General features: G+C 42.5%; 1 long non-coding RNA gene across 1 annotated transcript; it reads right to left on the minus strand.

Annotated features, from left to right (window-relative positions):
* Positions 1–11120: 11120 nt before the first annotated feature.
* On the minus strand, positions 11121–12159 carry LOC133606955 (uncharacterized). Its single transcript, XR_009815332.1, has 3 exons — positions 12024–12159; positions 11362–11596; positions 11121–11266 (listed from the first exon to the last, which is right to left on the minus strand). It is a non-coding gene; the product is annotated as an uncharacterized lncRNA (long non-coding RNA).
* Positions 12160–16612: the final 4453 nt, after the last annotated feature.

Consider the following 16612-nt stretch of genomic DNA (forward strand, 5'->3'; position numbering starts at 1 on the left):
CCCGGAGTTCCTTAAGGCTCTGGATGCTGTGGGGCTGTCTTGGTTGACAAGACTCTGCAGCATCGCGTGGACATCGGGGGCGGTACCTCTGGATTGGCAGACCGGGGTGGTGGTTCCTCTCTTTAAGAAGGGGAACCGGAGGGTGTGTTCTAACTATCGTGGGATCACACTCCTCAGCCTTCCCGGTAAGGTCTATTCAGGTGTACTGGAGAGGAGGCTACGCCGGATAGTCGAACCTCGGATTCAGGAGGAACAGTGTGGTTTTCGTCCTGGTCGTGGAACTGTGGACCAGCTCTATACTCTCGGCAGGGTCCTTGAGGGTGCATGGGAGTTTGCCCAACCAGTCTACATGTGTTTTGTGGACTTGGAGAAGGCATTCGACCGTGTCCCTCGGGAAGTCCTGTGGGGAGTGCTCAGAGAATATGGGGTATCGGACTGTCTGATTGTGGCGGTCCGCTCCCTGTATGCTCGGTGCCAGAGCTTGGTCCGCATTGCCGGCAGTAAGTCGGACACTTTTCCAGTGAGGGTTGGACTCCGCCAAGGTTGCCCTTTGTCACCGATTCTGTTCATAACTTTTATGGACAGAATTTCTAGGCGCAGTCAAGGCGTTGAGGGGATTTGGTTTGGTGGCTGCAGGATTAGGTCTCTGCTTTTTGCAGATGATGTGGTCCTGATGGCTTCATCTGGCCAGGATCTTCAGCTCTCACTGGATCGGTTCGCAGCCGAGTGTGAAGCAACTGGGATGAGAATCAGCACCTCCAAGTCCGAGTCCATGGTTCTCGCCCGGAAAAGGGTGGAGTGCCATCTCCGGGTTGGGGAGGAGATCTTGCCCCAAGTGGAGGAGTTCAAGTACCTCGGAGTCTTGTTCACGAGTGAGGGAAAAGTGGATCGTGAGATCGACAGGCGGATCGGTGCGGCGTCTTCAGTAATGCGGACGCTGTATCAATCCGTTGTGGTGAAGAAGGAGCTGAGCCGGAAGGCAAAGCTCTCAATTTACCGGTCGATCTACGTTCCCATCCTCACCTATGGTCATGAGCTTTGGGTTATGACCGAAAGGACAAGATCACGGGTACAAGCGGCCGAAATGAGTTTCCTCCGCCGGGTGGCGGGGCTCTCCCTTAGAGATAGGGTGAGAAGCTCTGCCATCCGGGGGGAGCTCAAAGTAAAGCCGCTGCTCCTCCATATCGAGAGGAGCCAGATGAGGTGGTTCGGGCATCTGGTCAGGATGCCACCCGAACGCCTCCCTAGGGAGGTGTTTAGGGCACGTCCGACCGGTAGGAGGCCGCGGGGAAGACCCAGGACACGTTGGGAAGACTATATCTCCCGGCTGGCCTGGGAACGCCTCGGGGTTCCACAGGAAGAGCTGGACGAAGTGGCTGGGGAGAGGGAAGTCTGGGCTTCCCTGCTTAGGTTGCTGCCCCCGCGACCCGACCTCGGATAAGCGGAAGAAGATGGATGGATGGATGGAAATTAAAAACATTTTCTTGAATAAAAAAGAAAGTACAACAATATAAAAACAGTTACATAGAAACTAGTAATTAATGAAAATTAGTCAAATTAACTGTCAAAGGTTAGTACAATTAGTGGACCAGCAGCACGCACAATCATGTGTGCTTACGGACTGTATCCCTTGCAGACTGTATTTATATATAATGTAGGAACCAGAATATTAATAACAGAAATTAACAACCCTTTTGTGTGAATGAGTGTAAATGGGGGAGGGAGGTTTTTTGGGTTGGTGCACTAATTGTAAGTGTATCTTGTGTTTTTTATGTTGATTTAATTTTTTTTTTTTTAAATAAAAAAAACCTCATACCGATAAAAAAAACGATACCGATAATTTCCAATATTACATTTAAACGCATTTATCGGCCGATAATATTCTATATATTATAATATTATCGGACATCTCTACTTATAATGTTATGCAGAAGTATAGTTAAACACTTTTTATATTATACTATTTATAGTCACGGTGGGGTAAGGGAGCACAAAATATTTTCTTCTTACTGGGAAGGGCACAACAGAAATATGTGAGAAACAGTGGTTTAACCAAACGTTTAAAGAAACAAACGCGTATCAGGTGAAAGACATCTTGCGGCCCTAGGACTTCACAGATGTCAAGTGGCCTACATGCGGTGGTTGTCCATTTAGAAAATGCAACGTTTCATTTATCGGTGGTAAACTCAGCCAGCATAGTTTGTTTTCATCAGTTTGCGGCGACACCATCCTCACGATGGCCTAGCTCGGTTGGCGGAGCGTCCGTGCCAGCAACTTGAGGGTTCTGCGTTCGATCCCCGCTTCTGCCATCCTAGTCACAGGGATCCAAAAACGGGAGAAACAAAACAGGCTTTATCAAACAGATCTAACCTGACCACTAAATTTACAAAATTATCAACAAACTCAAAATACTACAGCAACAGGAGGGAAAAAGGTTTTAAGAAATACAACTACCAAATACAACAAAAAGCACTCCAACGGAGGCGATACTATGAAGCTAACCTTACCTGAAAAAAATACAAAGCAAAACTCTCCCGAGGATTCAAAAGGTAGCACTAAAACATGGCTATGGCTGTGGACAAGACTGTGGCAAAGAAACGCTGGCGGTACGCACAAGAAGAAACAAAACACTCTGGCACAGGACAGAAAGAGGACGAGACATTTTAAGAATGGGGGGGAACAGGTGAAATCAATCAGGACAAACGATGACACACGAGGAAGGGCAAGTGATCTGAAACGAGAGGGAGAAGTAGCTTTTCAAAATAAAACAGGAAGTGACACAGTGACGTGCAGTCACTGGAGGCAGGTGAGGCGGGGCCTCACGTGCCATCATGGAAAGAAAAAAAATGTAAAAAGAAAGAAAAAAAAATTAAATTGTTATATGTATCCAGTGATTATACTATAAAGTTATTTTCCATTTAACTTCACCAGTTTTAGATTATTTTTATTCAAAATCGCTGAATTTTCACATTTGCCGTTCAAATACTGAGAAGAGACGGTGCGGTGAACAGCAGCCAGTTGAGGCACGTCACTGCGTTTTAAAGCCTCACCATGGATTGCGGACTAGGCTAACTGCTGGCCTGCTGTGCAGTGAGACCGTATTGCTATATGAACTATATTATACATTTCCATAGTTTAGTTAGCTGAGGTATATAATGTACAGTGTATTTTGTCAACAACTGTATGTGTGTAACGTATTTCTTGTGCTGAGCAATCATAAAACGGCTGCAAAAGACGCACTGGCTGAGGCTCGCAGTAATCCCGCCTCCTGCACCCTGCCGTAGAATGCACCGACCTGACGGGAGTGTTATATCAACTAAAGCCCACACTTAAACTTTCCACGTGCAAGATTGAATCTATTTAAAAAAGTTATTTCATAAGAAGCCAAAAAGTGCAAAAACAATCATGTTCGTGTTGGAGGAGTTGTGAATGACTGCAGGGCCACAACATTAGGTACACCTGCAGGCTGCAGGTGTACCTAATTCACAACTCCTCCAACACGAACATTATTGTTTTTGCACTTTTTGGCTTCTTATTAAATAACTTTTGTAACCTATTTTTATGGGCTTTCCTCTTTGTGATGTTAAGTTCCCGTTATGCGCTGTTATACAGTATATGCCTTGAGCTCTTATTTTGAAGGCGCTAAGAGCGGAAGTGATGACACGTTGGAGTGGAGCGGAGGTTTTTGAAAGAAGGTAAATAAAGTGGTCCTCGTGTAAACTGCAGCCTCCGTGTTTGTTATTTTGCAGTTTCATACAGTGTAGGCGACATTTATAAACCCTCGGTTACACTTTTTAAAATAGATTCAATCTTGCACGTGGAAAGTTTAAGTGAGGGCTTTAGTTGATATAACACTCCCGTCAGGGGGTGCATTAATCCAGCACAACAGCGGCGCATGGACTTCATTTATAAGTAAAGGTAAGACCATAATAACGTTTTTTTTTTATTAAATGTGATTTTTTGTGTGCTACAGTTTGTATGTGTAAAGTTAAAGTTAAGTTAAAGTACCAATGATTGTCACACACACACTAGGTGTAATGAAATTTGTCCTCTGCATTTGACCCATCCCCTTGATCACCCCCTGGGAGGTGAGGGGAGCAGTGGGCAGCAGCGGTGCCGCGCCCGGGAATAATTTTTGGTGATTTAACCCCCAATTCCAACCCTTGATGCTGAGTGCCAAGCAGGGAAGAATGCTGGTATGAGCTTTTAAACATAACCCGTTAACTGCTGCCAATCAAATGGTGAATAAGATACTCTTTAGAGTTCATATGTTTGTAAATCTGACTGTGATGAAGTCAGTGCCTCACCAGCCATGAACCTCACCGCACGTCACTGAAGTGACAATACAACCTGAAACCGGACGAAACCCAGACAAGACTTCACCCATGTGTGACACGCAGAGCACATCGCTCTAACTATCGTCACACTGCCGTGTGACGTGATCACTGCCCGTGCAACGCGCACCACTTTCTGGCGGTCATAAAAACCGCTGTGAGTAATCTTCATTCATTTATAATAACGCACATTTCTTTTAAATGAGGTGTGGTTGTAATGTATAAGTATGTGTCAATGAAAGGGCATTGTATGACCTTTCTTAATTTGATTACATGCTTTAGTACGGTGGTGTCAAACGTACGGATCAGGCCCGCTAACAGGTTTTATCCGGCCCACGGGATAAGTTTGCTAAGTATAAAAATTAACCTGAAATTTATGAATGAAAGAAACTGCTGTTCTAAATGTGTCCACTGGATGTCGCAATAGCAATTATTTGTATCTTTGTAGATGATGCTACATATGTATAAAATTAACCACATGATGTTAGAACATCAGCTGAAGAAAATAATCAAACTACATAAATAAGATACTGTAATTTGATTTTGATATTTTTTTTTTATCTTGATAAATTGAAAATTAACACCAATGAGTTGACTGATGAACATTATCACATAATTTATTCAGAAAGTAAAAATAACGACAAATAAAGATAGAATACTATTAACCGCAACATGTAAGTGTAAAAAAAAAACCCAACAACATTATGACTTGTACAATTTCAGAATATGCTTGTTTTATTTGTAAACAAAGAAAACAATCTGAAGTTGTCTTTATTTTTAAGTTATCGTGTCGTGATTTTACCAGTCCGGCCCACTTGGGAGTAGATGTTTCTCCATGTGGCCCCTGACCTAAAAGGAGTTTGACACCCATGATTCAGTATAATTTTATTGTTATAATTGTATTACATGTTTTTGTATATCTTTAATTCAGGTAACCAGGGACTGCAGATGGAAATGAGCTATTTAGCTATAATCTGGTGCAGAACATATCTGTCTTTGAGCTTAATGTTTCTGTGCATTGTCCCTTCAAATAAAGACTAAACTAAATTAAGCTAACGTGTTAATGTTGAAAGCCCCAGTTTTACCTGTATGCACATCATTTATTTGCTCAAAACTGGCTAACAGTTTTCTCGAAAGGGCCGTCTGGGTTTATTTTTCAGTCAAATTTACTAGTAAGCATACGAGTCGGAGTCTCCTCACTCATGTTTGGACTGACATATGCGTTGACCTGATCACTAACAACCTAATAACCATTCGCGATTAAGGTAAAGGAGCCTGTACGGTCAAACTGAATTGTGTGATTAATCTTTTTAATTAATCTGCAAATCTGCGATCATTCTTACATGATTAATCACATGAGCCTGCTCAGTGGCCTTGTGGTTAGAGTGTCCACCCTGAGATCAGTAGGTCGTGAGTTCAAACCGAGTCATACCAAAGACTATAAAAATGGGACCCATTGCCTCCTTGCTTGGCACTCAGCATCAAGGGTTGGAATTGGGGGTTGAATCCCCAAAATGATTCCCGAGCGCGGCGACTGCTGCTGCTCACTGCTCCCCTCACCTCCCAGGGGGGTGGAACAAGGGGATGGGACAAATGCAGAGGTTAATTTCACCACACCTAGGGTGTGTGTGACTATCAGTGGTACTTTAACTTTAACTTTAACGAGTTAACTTCTTTTTTTTTGACAGACAGCCCTAAAAAAAAAAAAAAAAATTAAAAAAAAAAAAATAAATGTATATTTTTCTTTAAAGAAAAAAGACAGTGGGTATATCCAACCTCTCTCACCTCATTGTAAAACAACAGACGCAGAAAATTGCTGACGCGCCCAGTGCAAAGGTCTATTTGTAACTGTATTAGTTGTATTGATTAAGTGCTATAGTGACAGAATTGCTCAAGCTGAGACACCTCTTGTCAGTGCAGTGGTGTGGTTAGAAATGCATATAATCCAATAAATCTACAAACTACAGAGGAGAGTAAATCCCTGTTCCATTTTTACAAATATACTGCATATCTTATCAATTAACCTAAGGGTCAAATGAACAAGGACAAACTGTAGAAGCAACTGATTGTTGCTTCTATGATGGATGAAATGACAAACGAATGTTCTGTTCTAAGCAGCATGCTGTGAATATTACGGTTGGATAGACAACCAATCAGACAAGCTGCGAACATAAAAATGTGTCCAACATGTCACCTCCTGCCTTTTGGACTGCAAACACGTACAAGCTGGTCTAACATGTTGACTCAGTAGGTGGAATTTATGTGTGTCCAGTAATGCTTCGACAAAGAAGCAAGTTGAATTGACGGATCCTGTTGGTCATCCGTCACTGTGGTACTGTACTGCCAACTGTCCGTTCTATCCAGGACATTGATACGTGGTCATATTTCACAAAAATATGGCCTGCACGCTCAGTAAAGTCCCTTCACCCTAAGGTCATCTTTGACAGCAGCTCGGCAGTTCCTAGGGATCTTTACTTCATTATGCATTCTGCTCAGCAAGTACACGCTCAAGGCAACACGTACTGCGAAATAGAGGGAAACTATTCATTCAAGCTACTATAAATGTTTATGCTAAGTGTCTGCCTAATAACAGCCTTTTTTTAATGTCAGTCCAGTAATAGTTTCAGATTCTGCACAATAATCACCTTTTTGTACATGCGAACCTGAAACATTCAGTGCAAAACCAACAGGCAAAGCGAATAAGCAGATATGGGTTAAAGTTAAAGTCCCAACGATTGTCACACACACACTAGGTGTGGTGATATTACCCTCTGCATTTGACCCATCCCCTTGTTCCACCCCCTGGGAGGTGAGGGGAGCAGTGAGCAGCAGCAGTGGCCGCTCTCGGGAATCATTTTGTGATTTAACCCCAAATTCCAACCCTTGATGCTGAGTGCCAAGCAAGGAGGTAATGGGTCCCATTTTTGTAGTTTTTGGTATGACTCGGCAGGGGGTTTGAACTCACGACCTTCCAGTCTCAGGGCGGACACTCTAACCACAAGGCCACTGAGTAGGGTTAACATTTTTTTTGTAAAACCTATCCCTTTACACTCATATCTTAGCAGTGCAGTATAAACCAGTTAGATAACAGATTAGGTGCCTTGCAAAAGGGAATTTCAGCAGGCCTCGGGAAGAAAATTGGCATGCCTTCAATCTTTCAACAGTCATAGTTCAACCTATTAATCAAAATGTACTTTTTTGATGATCACCATCAAACAAGAGAAAGATCATTAGGCCAAAATTGTTTATTATGAACTTTTAAAAGAAGAGGCTCTCCAAATGGTCGGTTTTGAGGTTCTGGGTTATTATGTCATAAACAAAAATACTTATGACATGATACAGCCTTTGACCTGAAAGCTGGATGAATTGCCACATGTATACGCCTACCACTTCACGAAGGACAACTTTGTAAAAAAAAATGCAGGCTTCACTACACATCTTTAAAATTAAGCCCAGAGCTCTGCCAACTGTCCGTCAGTTAGTTACAGACTCTGGAGCTGTAAGTTTGATCATCTTGTTTTTCAGCATTGGAGAACTTAGCATGATGTTGCTGTTAAAGGGGAACTGCACTTTTTTTTGGAATCGTTCACAATCATTATGAAAAACATGATGACAGATGTTTTTTTTTTTAATGCATTCTGTCATGACGTGGTTTTCACAAATTACTGCGAGGATTGTTCTCCCAGGATGCAAACGGACTACTCTGGACAAGGTGAGCAGGTGAAAACATGATTTAATCTTGACTGAAAAAGTGAAAATAAAAAAGGTGCACAAGGCGAAGGCACAATTTAGCGCAGGAAACAAAACTAACACTTAGACTGAACTATGGATATGAAACAAAAGTCGCTAACTGTGGTATGAATAAACAAAAACTTACTTGGCATGGCATGAAGCATGAGAAGAGCAATAGCAAGAATACCTGCATGAACAGCGCATGAAAAGATCATCAACAGAGCAATGTCTCCAGGCCGACTAACTGGCAAAGACAGGCTTAAATAGTCTCTTTGATTAGAGCCAGGTGCGTGTGTCACATAAGGCAGGTGAAACCAATGGAGCGCAAAAACAGGAACTATGGAGTCTTAAACATAAAAAAACAAAAAACATGATCCAGACCACAGATGACACATTCTAAATATTAAATAGACGTAAATAAAAGTCCGCCTACAGCGCAGCCAATCGGAGCTCCTCTATTTCGCCCATAAAATCCAATAAATAACCATTCGAAAACCGCCAATACTCAATTTATATTTTGTGACTTGAACATTGACCAAATATTAGTGATACTATTATAAAGCAATAACAGAGACAAAATATTTATAGCAGCTCCATGATCAGTTCCTTGCTCCCTGTAAGTTTGTTCGAGATCATAAAACATGCATCTCATCTGGAAAGAAGTCTGAGTAGGTATTCTGACAAGTTGGTACACTTTGACAGCCATTTAGGACCCGAAAATATATAGCGCTTTTCTAGACACTCAAAGCACTTCACAGAGAAGTGGGAACCCATCATTCATTCACTCCACATTCACACCTGGTGGTGGTAGACTGACGGAAGCGTGGCTGCCAGTTTGAGCCTACGGCCCCTCCGACCATCACCATCATTTATCATTCATTCACCAGTGTGAGCGACACTGGGGGAAAAGGTGAAGTGTCCTGCCCAAGGGCACAACAGCAGTAATTTGGATTGCCAGAGGCGGGGAGCGAACCTGCAACCCTCAAGTTTCTGGCACTCCTGCTCTACCCACCACGCCATGCTGCCCCCAATAGTAGGCATTCTTCACCGAAATGGGAAAATATGAACATCCCAGCAGTTGGCATCTTAATGACAGCAGACCTTGCAAGGTAAGTGATGTTTTATTATGTTTGTTGCCTCTCATAAAGTCTGCAGTGAGTAATGAAGAAGGGAAAAAAACGTTGTGATTGGTTTTTGAAATTAATGTGCCGCTTATGCTTAAAATGATCAAAACATCCATCCATCCATCCATCCATCCATCTTCTTCCGCTTATCCGAGGTCGGGTCGCGGGGGCAGCAGCCTAAGCAGGGAAGCCCAGACTTTCCTCTCCCCAGCCACTTCGTCCAGCTCCTCCCGGGGGATCCCGAGGCGTTCCCAGGCCAGCCGGGAGACATAGTCTTCCCAACGTGTCCTGGGTCTTCCCCGTGGCCTCCTACCGGTCGGACGTGCCCGAAACACCTCCCGAGGGAGGCGTTCGGGTGGCATCCTGACCAGATGCCCGAACCACCTCATCTGGCTCCTCTCGATATGGAGGAGCAGCGGCTTTACTTTGAGCTCCCCCCGGATGACAGAGCTTCTCACCCTATCTCTAAGGGAGAGCCCCGCCACCCGGCGGAGGAAACTCATTTCGGCCGCTTGTACCCGTGATCTTGTCCTTTTGGTCATGACCCAAAGCTCATGACCATAGGTGAGGATGGGAACGTAGATCGACCGGTAAATCGAGAGCTTTGCCTTCTGGCTCAGCTCCTTCTTCACCACAACGGATCGATACAGCGTCCGCATTACTGAAGATGCCGCACCGATCCGCCTGTCGATCTCACGATCCACTCTTCCCTCACTCGTGAACAAGACTCCGAGGTACTTGAACTCCTCCACTTGGGGCAAGATCTCCTCCCCAACCCGGAGATGGCACTCCACCCTTTTCCGGGCGAGAACCATGGACTCGGATTTGGAGGTGCTGATTCCCATCCCAGTCGCTTCACACTCGGCTGCGAACCGATCCAGTGAGAGCTGAAGATCTTGGCCAGATGAAGCCATCAGGACCACATCATCTGCAAAAAGCAGAGACCTAATCCTGCAGCCACCAAACCAGATACCCTCAACGCCCTGACTGCGCCTAGAAATTCTGTCCATAAAGGTTATGAGCAGAATCGGTGACAAAGGGCAGCCCTGGCGGAGTCCAACCCTCACTGGAAACGTGTCCGACTTACTGCCGGCAATGCGGACCAAGCTCTGACACCGATTATACAGGGAGCGAACCGCCACAATAAGACAGTCCGTTACCCCATACTCTCTGAGCACTCCCCACAGGACTTCCCGGGGTACACGGTCGAATGCCTTCTCCAAGTCCACAAAGCACATGTAGACTGGTTGGGCAAACTCCCATGCACCCTCAAGGACCCTGCCGAGAGTATAGAGCTGGTCCACAGTTCCACGACCAGGACGAAAACCACACTGTTCCTCCTGAATCCGAGGTTCGACTATCCGGCGTAGCCTCCTCTCCAGTACACCTGAATAGACCTTACCGGGAAGGCTGAGGAGTGTGATCCCACGATAGTTGGAACACACCCTCCGGTTCCCCTTCTTAAAGAGAGGAACCACCACCCCGGTCTGCCAATCCAGAGGTACCGCCCCCGATGTCCACGCGATGTTGCAGAGTCTTGTCAACCAAGACAGCCCCACAACATCCAGAGCCTTAAGGAACTGGATGTTGGATGTTTTTTAAGGGGGTTGTATAGGCGGAATTCCACGGCTCCTATAGGCTCCATTGTAAGTAGACTTTTGATCGCATGTATTTAATATTCAGAATGAAATTCTTTTTTTTTAAATAACATCCGTTGTTGTGTATGTGTCAAAGGGAAGGAGGCGACACCAAGGCGGAACTGCGTTTTACCAGGTTTATTTAAACCTTTGATGAATGTGTGGGGTGTGTATGCTACCACAAGTGAATGAGTGCGGACGATGTGTGGAATTAACAATGTGAGTTTTACCAGAGGATGTTGTCGGTGCGTGTTGAATTAATCTTTCGCCGAATCCAAGAGAGAAGGCGAAGAGGCAGTCAGCGGCGAGGCAAGCAGTCAGGGGCTGGAGAGAGGCAACGATGTTCGCGTCAAAGCAGGGGTAGAGGATCGAGGGAGGCAAGCAGAGATCCGGGAGGAGGTCGTGAGGCAAGACACGATCACAGGCAACAGGGAAGACACTGTGGAAGACACAAAGGACATCAAAACGGGAACGAGGAAGAGCACAAAGAAGGCGAGCAAGGAACAAGGGAGGGGTGCCAGACGTGATGCTCACTCAGGGAGATTGGCTACGTTCCGGCGAAGGTCCTTTGGGTCTGCTGGCTTTTATGCCGCTCCCTCTCATCAGGTACAGGTGCGCTGATGCGCAATTGCCTGCAGCCTTGTCGCTGCGTGGGCATGCTGCGCCCAGCGCGAGCAGGGGCGTGTCCAAGCGTGCTGCCAGCAGAGGTCCCGGCTGCTCCAGCTGCCGAGGAAAAGCGAGTCCGCGCCGTGCCATCCAGCTTCATATCCTTCATTATGATTGTGAATAATTCCAAAAAAAGTGCAATTTTACTTAAAAGGTGACCTATGATGATTTGAAACACTTTCTTGCGGTCTAGATAATATGTTTGGATATGCTTTGGTTAAAATTGTACGTATATTTTGCTCCACGGTCACTTATAACCTTTCTGCGCATGTCTGCGTTTCCAGATTGCAAATATAACCATGGCCCACCCTCTCCATATATATTTTGAAAGTGTGCACTGTTTAAATATATATGTGGAAGTTGTCACCGCTATTTTTTCCAGACAAGGTCAAAAATAAACTTCATAAACATTATACAGATTCACCAGTTCACAACATTAGGTACAGCTACACAATGAGAGTGCAAAAAAAAGCTGCTTTTAGTTTGTCTCTGCATCTGGCACATCCTTGTTATTTATTCCTTTATCCTACCTTTTTTGTAGTGATGGGACGAAATGTGCCGAGGCTTCGAGGCATGTGTCGAGTGATGGAGGGGGCGTTTCCGCACAGCGCGTATCGAGGCTTGATTCATGTAGGGGAGGAGCCAGAAATTATGACCTGTGAGGCCTCGCTGCCGGTCCATACCACAAGACTGCTTTGGGACGTGGTGTGGGCTTTTGGGAGCTGCAGTCACTTGGGAATCTATATAGAGAATAAAAAATAGTTTTTCAAAATGCCAATAGAATCAAAGAATGACATGATAAAAACACTTGACAGCAAACTTAATCCAAGCCGTTTAACGCTTTGTCAACATTATATATAATGACTTCTGCCCAGATCTGAACATTACTCTGGTAGTATAATGGTCTACACCAACATCATTTATGCCAAACGACATGGGTTCGATTCTCGGCAACGTCAGACATCATATTTGTTACCTTATTAAACGTTATGTTTAATAAGGTAACTCATGCTCTTTTAAACACCCACCAAAAGTCAATAGCTGTATAATGGAGAGCTTTTGTCAAAAAAAAAAAGAATTGCTTTAAACTTGTCATGATCTGGCAGGTCTGCTGCCGCCTGTCTGATTTTGTTGCAGTGCCTGGTTTCTGGGTGACGAGGCGGAGCCACCTGCGCGCACACTTGATACTCATTTCCTAATATGTACTTAAGCTCTCCAGTCCATTCACTTGGTGCAAGTAGATTCCTGATGGTTCACCCTTCCAGTCATGTTCATTAACTCTGCTTTGGTTACACTCACGCTTCTTGTTTCATTGTGTTTCTGCCGTTGTCGTATAGTGTTTCCTCTCAGCACCTTTTGTGTACAATTTCTGTTTCTCCACACCTTTTGTGTGCATCCTTGGTTATTTCCCCTCACACCTTTTTAAGTGAGCTTTTTGTTATTATTCCTATTATTTGTGCTCTGCGTTGGGGTCCTACTCTGGCTAAGCCGATTGTGACAAAAGTAAAAATTTAAGGTTAACTACATCTCCACTATTGTGTACAGTATTATCCAAATCACATTAAATTGTCATCTTCCTCTTTAAGCTCTTATGCCATTTTCCCAAGATGACAGAAAAATATTATACACCCTGCCTAGGGATGTACGGTATACTAATGAATTAAGAACGGAGCTTTACTGCCTCTGAAAAACACTGGTGCTATTTTGATTTTTTTTTATGGCCATCACGACGCGCCGTCGTCACGACGTGCTGGAACAGAGGCGAATGTCTGTCAATGCACACGTACAGAGTATTTACAAAACCCAAAATCAGTGAAGTTGGCACGTTGTGTAAATTGTATATAAAAACAGAATAAAATGATTTGCAAATCCTTTTCAACATATATTCAATTGGATACACTGCAAAGACAATATACTTAACGTTCAAACTGGTAAACGTTGTTATTTTTTGCAAATATTAGCTCATTTGGAATTTGATGCTTGCAACATGTTTAAAAAAAGCTGGCATAAGTGGCAAAAAAGACTGTGAAAGTTGAAGAGTGCTCATCAAACACTTATTTGGAACATCCCACAGTTAAACAGGCTAATTGGGAAAAGGTGAGTGCCATGATTGGATATAAAAGCAGCTTCCATGAAATGCTCAGTCATTCACAACACCAACAATCCTCCATTTACATTTTGTGACTTGAATATTAACAAAGTATTAGTGATATTGTTGTTATAAGCGCTAACGCAAGACAAACTATTTATAGTGGCGCAGTGATCACGAGCTTGCGTGCCAATGCTGACATGTTCGACTGAGCAGCTACTTCCTCGCTTCCTTACTTGTCAAACTTTATTATAGACAATAAATCATGCCTCTCACCTGGATAGTAGAAGGATGAAGACATGTTCCGACAAATTGGTACACTTTGACAGCCAATTTAGACCTGGAAATGGCGAGAACGACACAAAAAGCAATTGATTCCATTCCACCCTCCTTTTTCTTTGCGCGGATTATGTATGAGTCATTCATCATCTAAATGGAAATATATCAACATCCTAGCAGTCGATATTCTAATGACAGCGGACCATGTACAGTAAGTAATGTTTTATTATGGCTCTCATGAAGTCTGCAGTGACTAGTGACTAGTGATCAGTCCTGTTATCAAAAAAAAAGTAAACGTCGTGATGCCTTTTTGAAATTAATGCGCCACGTATCTTAAAATGATCAAAATACATAAAAATAATATATAAATGTGCCCATTACTACAATACATTTATACTTACATCATGTATACAAACCTTAATGGAAGTGTTTGGATGTTTTTTGAGCGCTTGGCAAAATAGAGGGGCTCCCATAGGCCCCATTGTAAGGGGACTTTTGATCGCAATTATTTAATATCTAGAATGCATTAAAAAAAATACATCCGTCGTCATGTCTTTCATAATGATTGTGAATGATATGCAAAATTCCAAAAAAAGTGCAGTTCCAATTTAAAGGGGTCCTATTATGCAAAACCAACAACTTATTATCTGTTGGTACCTGTATTTGTCTATTTGGGATTCCCATAAATCCCCAAAATAAAAAATCAAATGGAAGCATGGTGGAGACATTTATAAAACAATCTTGCCATCTTCCAGACTTGCTCCAAACGAGCCGTTCGGAATTTGAGACATTAGTGACATATTTTGCCTTAGTTATGTCAGCGGATAATCTCCATGTCGCTTTACTCGCAGAGCTTTGTGCGAGTCTGGCAGTTTTATCTAGTTATAGTCCCAAGTTGTTGTCAATAAGTTCCTTAATATGTATCCACTTGTCGTGGGGCAGACTGGGTCATACATGCACATGCATGCTAAAATCCTCTGCTGTTGCCTTTTCTCATAACAAGTAGTGTATGGTTCTAACTTACATCTGTCTAAACTCAATATAAAAAGCACTAAAAACTACAACATGGCTGACAGTGTGGAAACACATCCCACAAAACAGCACTTTTTGAAGAGACATTTATATGGCAATTTGAAGATGGTCTTTAATTTAGAGACTCTAAAACAACAAATGTGTAAACTTTGGACCAAAGCGTCACCATAAACATTTTATGTAGACCAGAGGTGTCAAACGTACGGCCCGCAGGCCGACTCAGGCCCGCAAACAGGTTTTATCCGGCCCACGGGATGAGTTTGCTAAGTATAAAAATTAGCCGAAATTTTTGAATGACAGAAACTGTTGTTCAAATGCAATTATTTGTATCTTTGTAGATTATGCTACACATATTTAAAAAAATAAACCACATGATGTTAGTGCACCAGTTGAGGAAAATTAGCAAACTACAAAAATAACATCCTGTAATTTGATTTTGGTATTATTTTTTTATCTTGATAGATTGAAAATTAACACCAATAACAATCTACAAGGTTAATATAGGTTGCTTTTCTTTCTTCCCCTCCATTTTTCTGCATTCTTTTGTATCTCTAGTTATCATCACGTATATGTATTGTTGCATTTGAACAACTGTATTGTTGATAATAGAGGTAAATTATTGTTATTGTTCATGATCAATAGCGCTATTTCTATTGGTATTTGTATTTCTGTAGTGTAATAATGCTCATTGTCATTTCTGTATTTTTATTTATCTCGCTAACTGCTGCTTTGCTATCACTTTTACCATTATATTTGTACATATCGTATTTGCTGATGTTGCTCTATTGTTGTTGTTGTTGTTGTTATTGTTGTGTTTGCTGTTGTTGTTTTTGTCTCTCTGTCTTATCCCCCTCTTGTCCCCACAATTTCCCCCTCTGTCTTCCTTTTTTTTCTCTTTCTATCCCCTCCTGCTCCGGCCCGGCTGCACCAAATGATAATATAAATACATTTAATAAAGTCAAATACAAATAAGGCAACAAGAGAAGTATCCTACACTTCTCTTTTGTAAAGGAAATCTGAACAGCCGATATGGGCATCTACATCAACTATATGATTTGCCTGAGAAGCTGGACAGAATAAAAAGAAAAAAGAAAATTAACACCAATGAGTTGACTGATGAACATTATCACATAATTTATTCAGAAAATATAAATAACTACAAATAAAGGTAGAATACTATTAACGGCGACATGTAAGTGTAAAAACAACAACAACAACATTATGATTTGTACACTTTCAGAATGTGCTTGTTCTATTTTTAAAGAAAGAAAACAATCTGAAGTTGTCTTTATTTTGAAGTTACCGTGCCGTGATTTTACCAGTGCGATATACATTGATATATAGTGTATATATTGAGTTTTTATGTTGATTTAATAAAAAATTAAAAAAATTAAATCAATTTTTTATTTTTTTTCCTTGGGCGGCCCGGTACCAATCGGTCCGCAGACCGGTACCGGGCCGCAGCCCGGTGGTTGGGGACCACTGATGTAGACCTCAAGGAAATGTTTTGAATATAGAAAAAAAAAATCATAATATGACCCCTTTAACTTGTATTTCCAATTAATGTCACCCATTGAAATGAATCGACATCCATTTAATTAATGTTGGCACCCAAAACAGCAAAATGTTAACATGTAGCATGCATTTTTAAAAGAAAGAGAATAAATAAGAAATATTGTATGAATACCGATACAATAATTGTAGTACAAAAAACAAAAC

The sequence above is a fragment of the Nerophis lumbriciformis genome, linkage group LG02 (assembly GCF_033978685.3).
Source record: "Nerophis lumbriciformis linkage group LG02, RoL_Nlum_v2.1, whole genome shotgun sequence".
Taxonomy (NCBI): Eukaryota; Metazoa; Chordata; class Actinopteri; order Syngnathiformes; family Syngnathidae; genus Nerophis; species Nerophis lumbriciformis.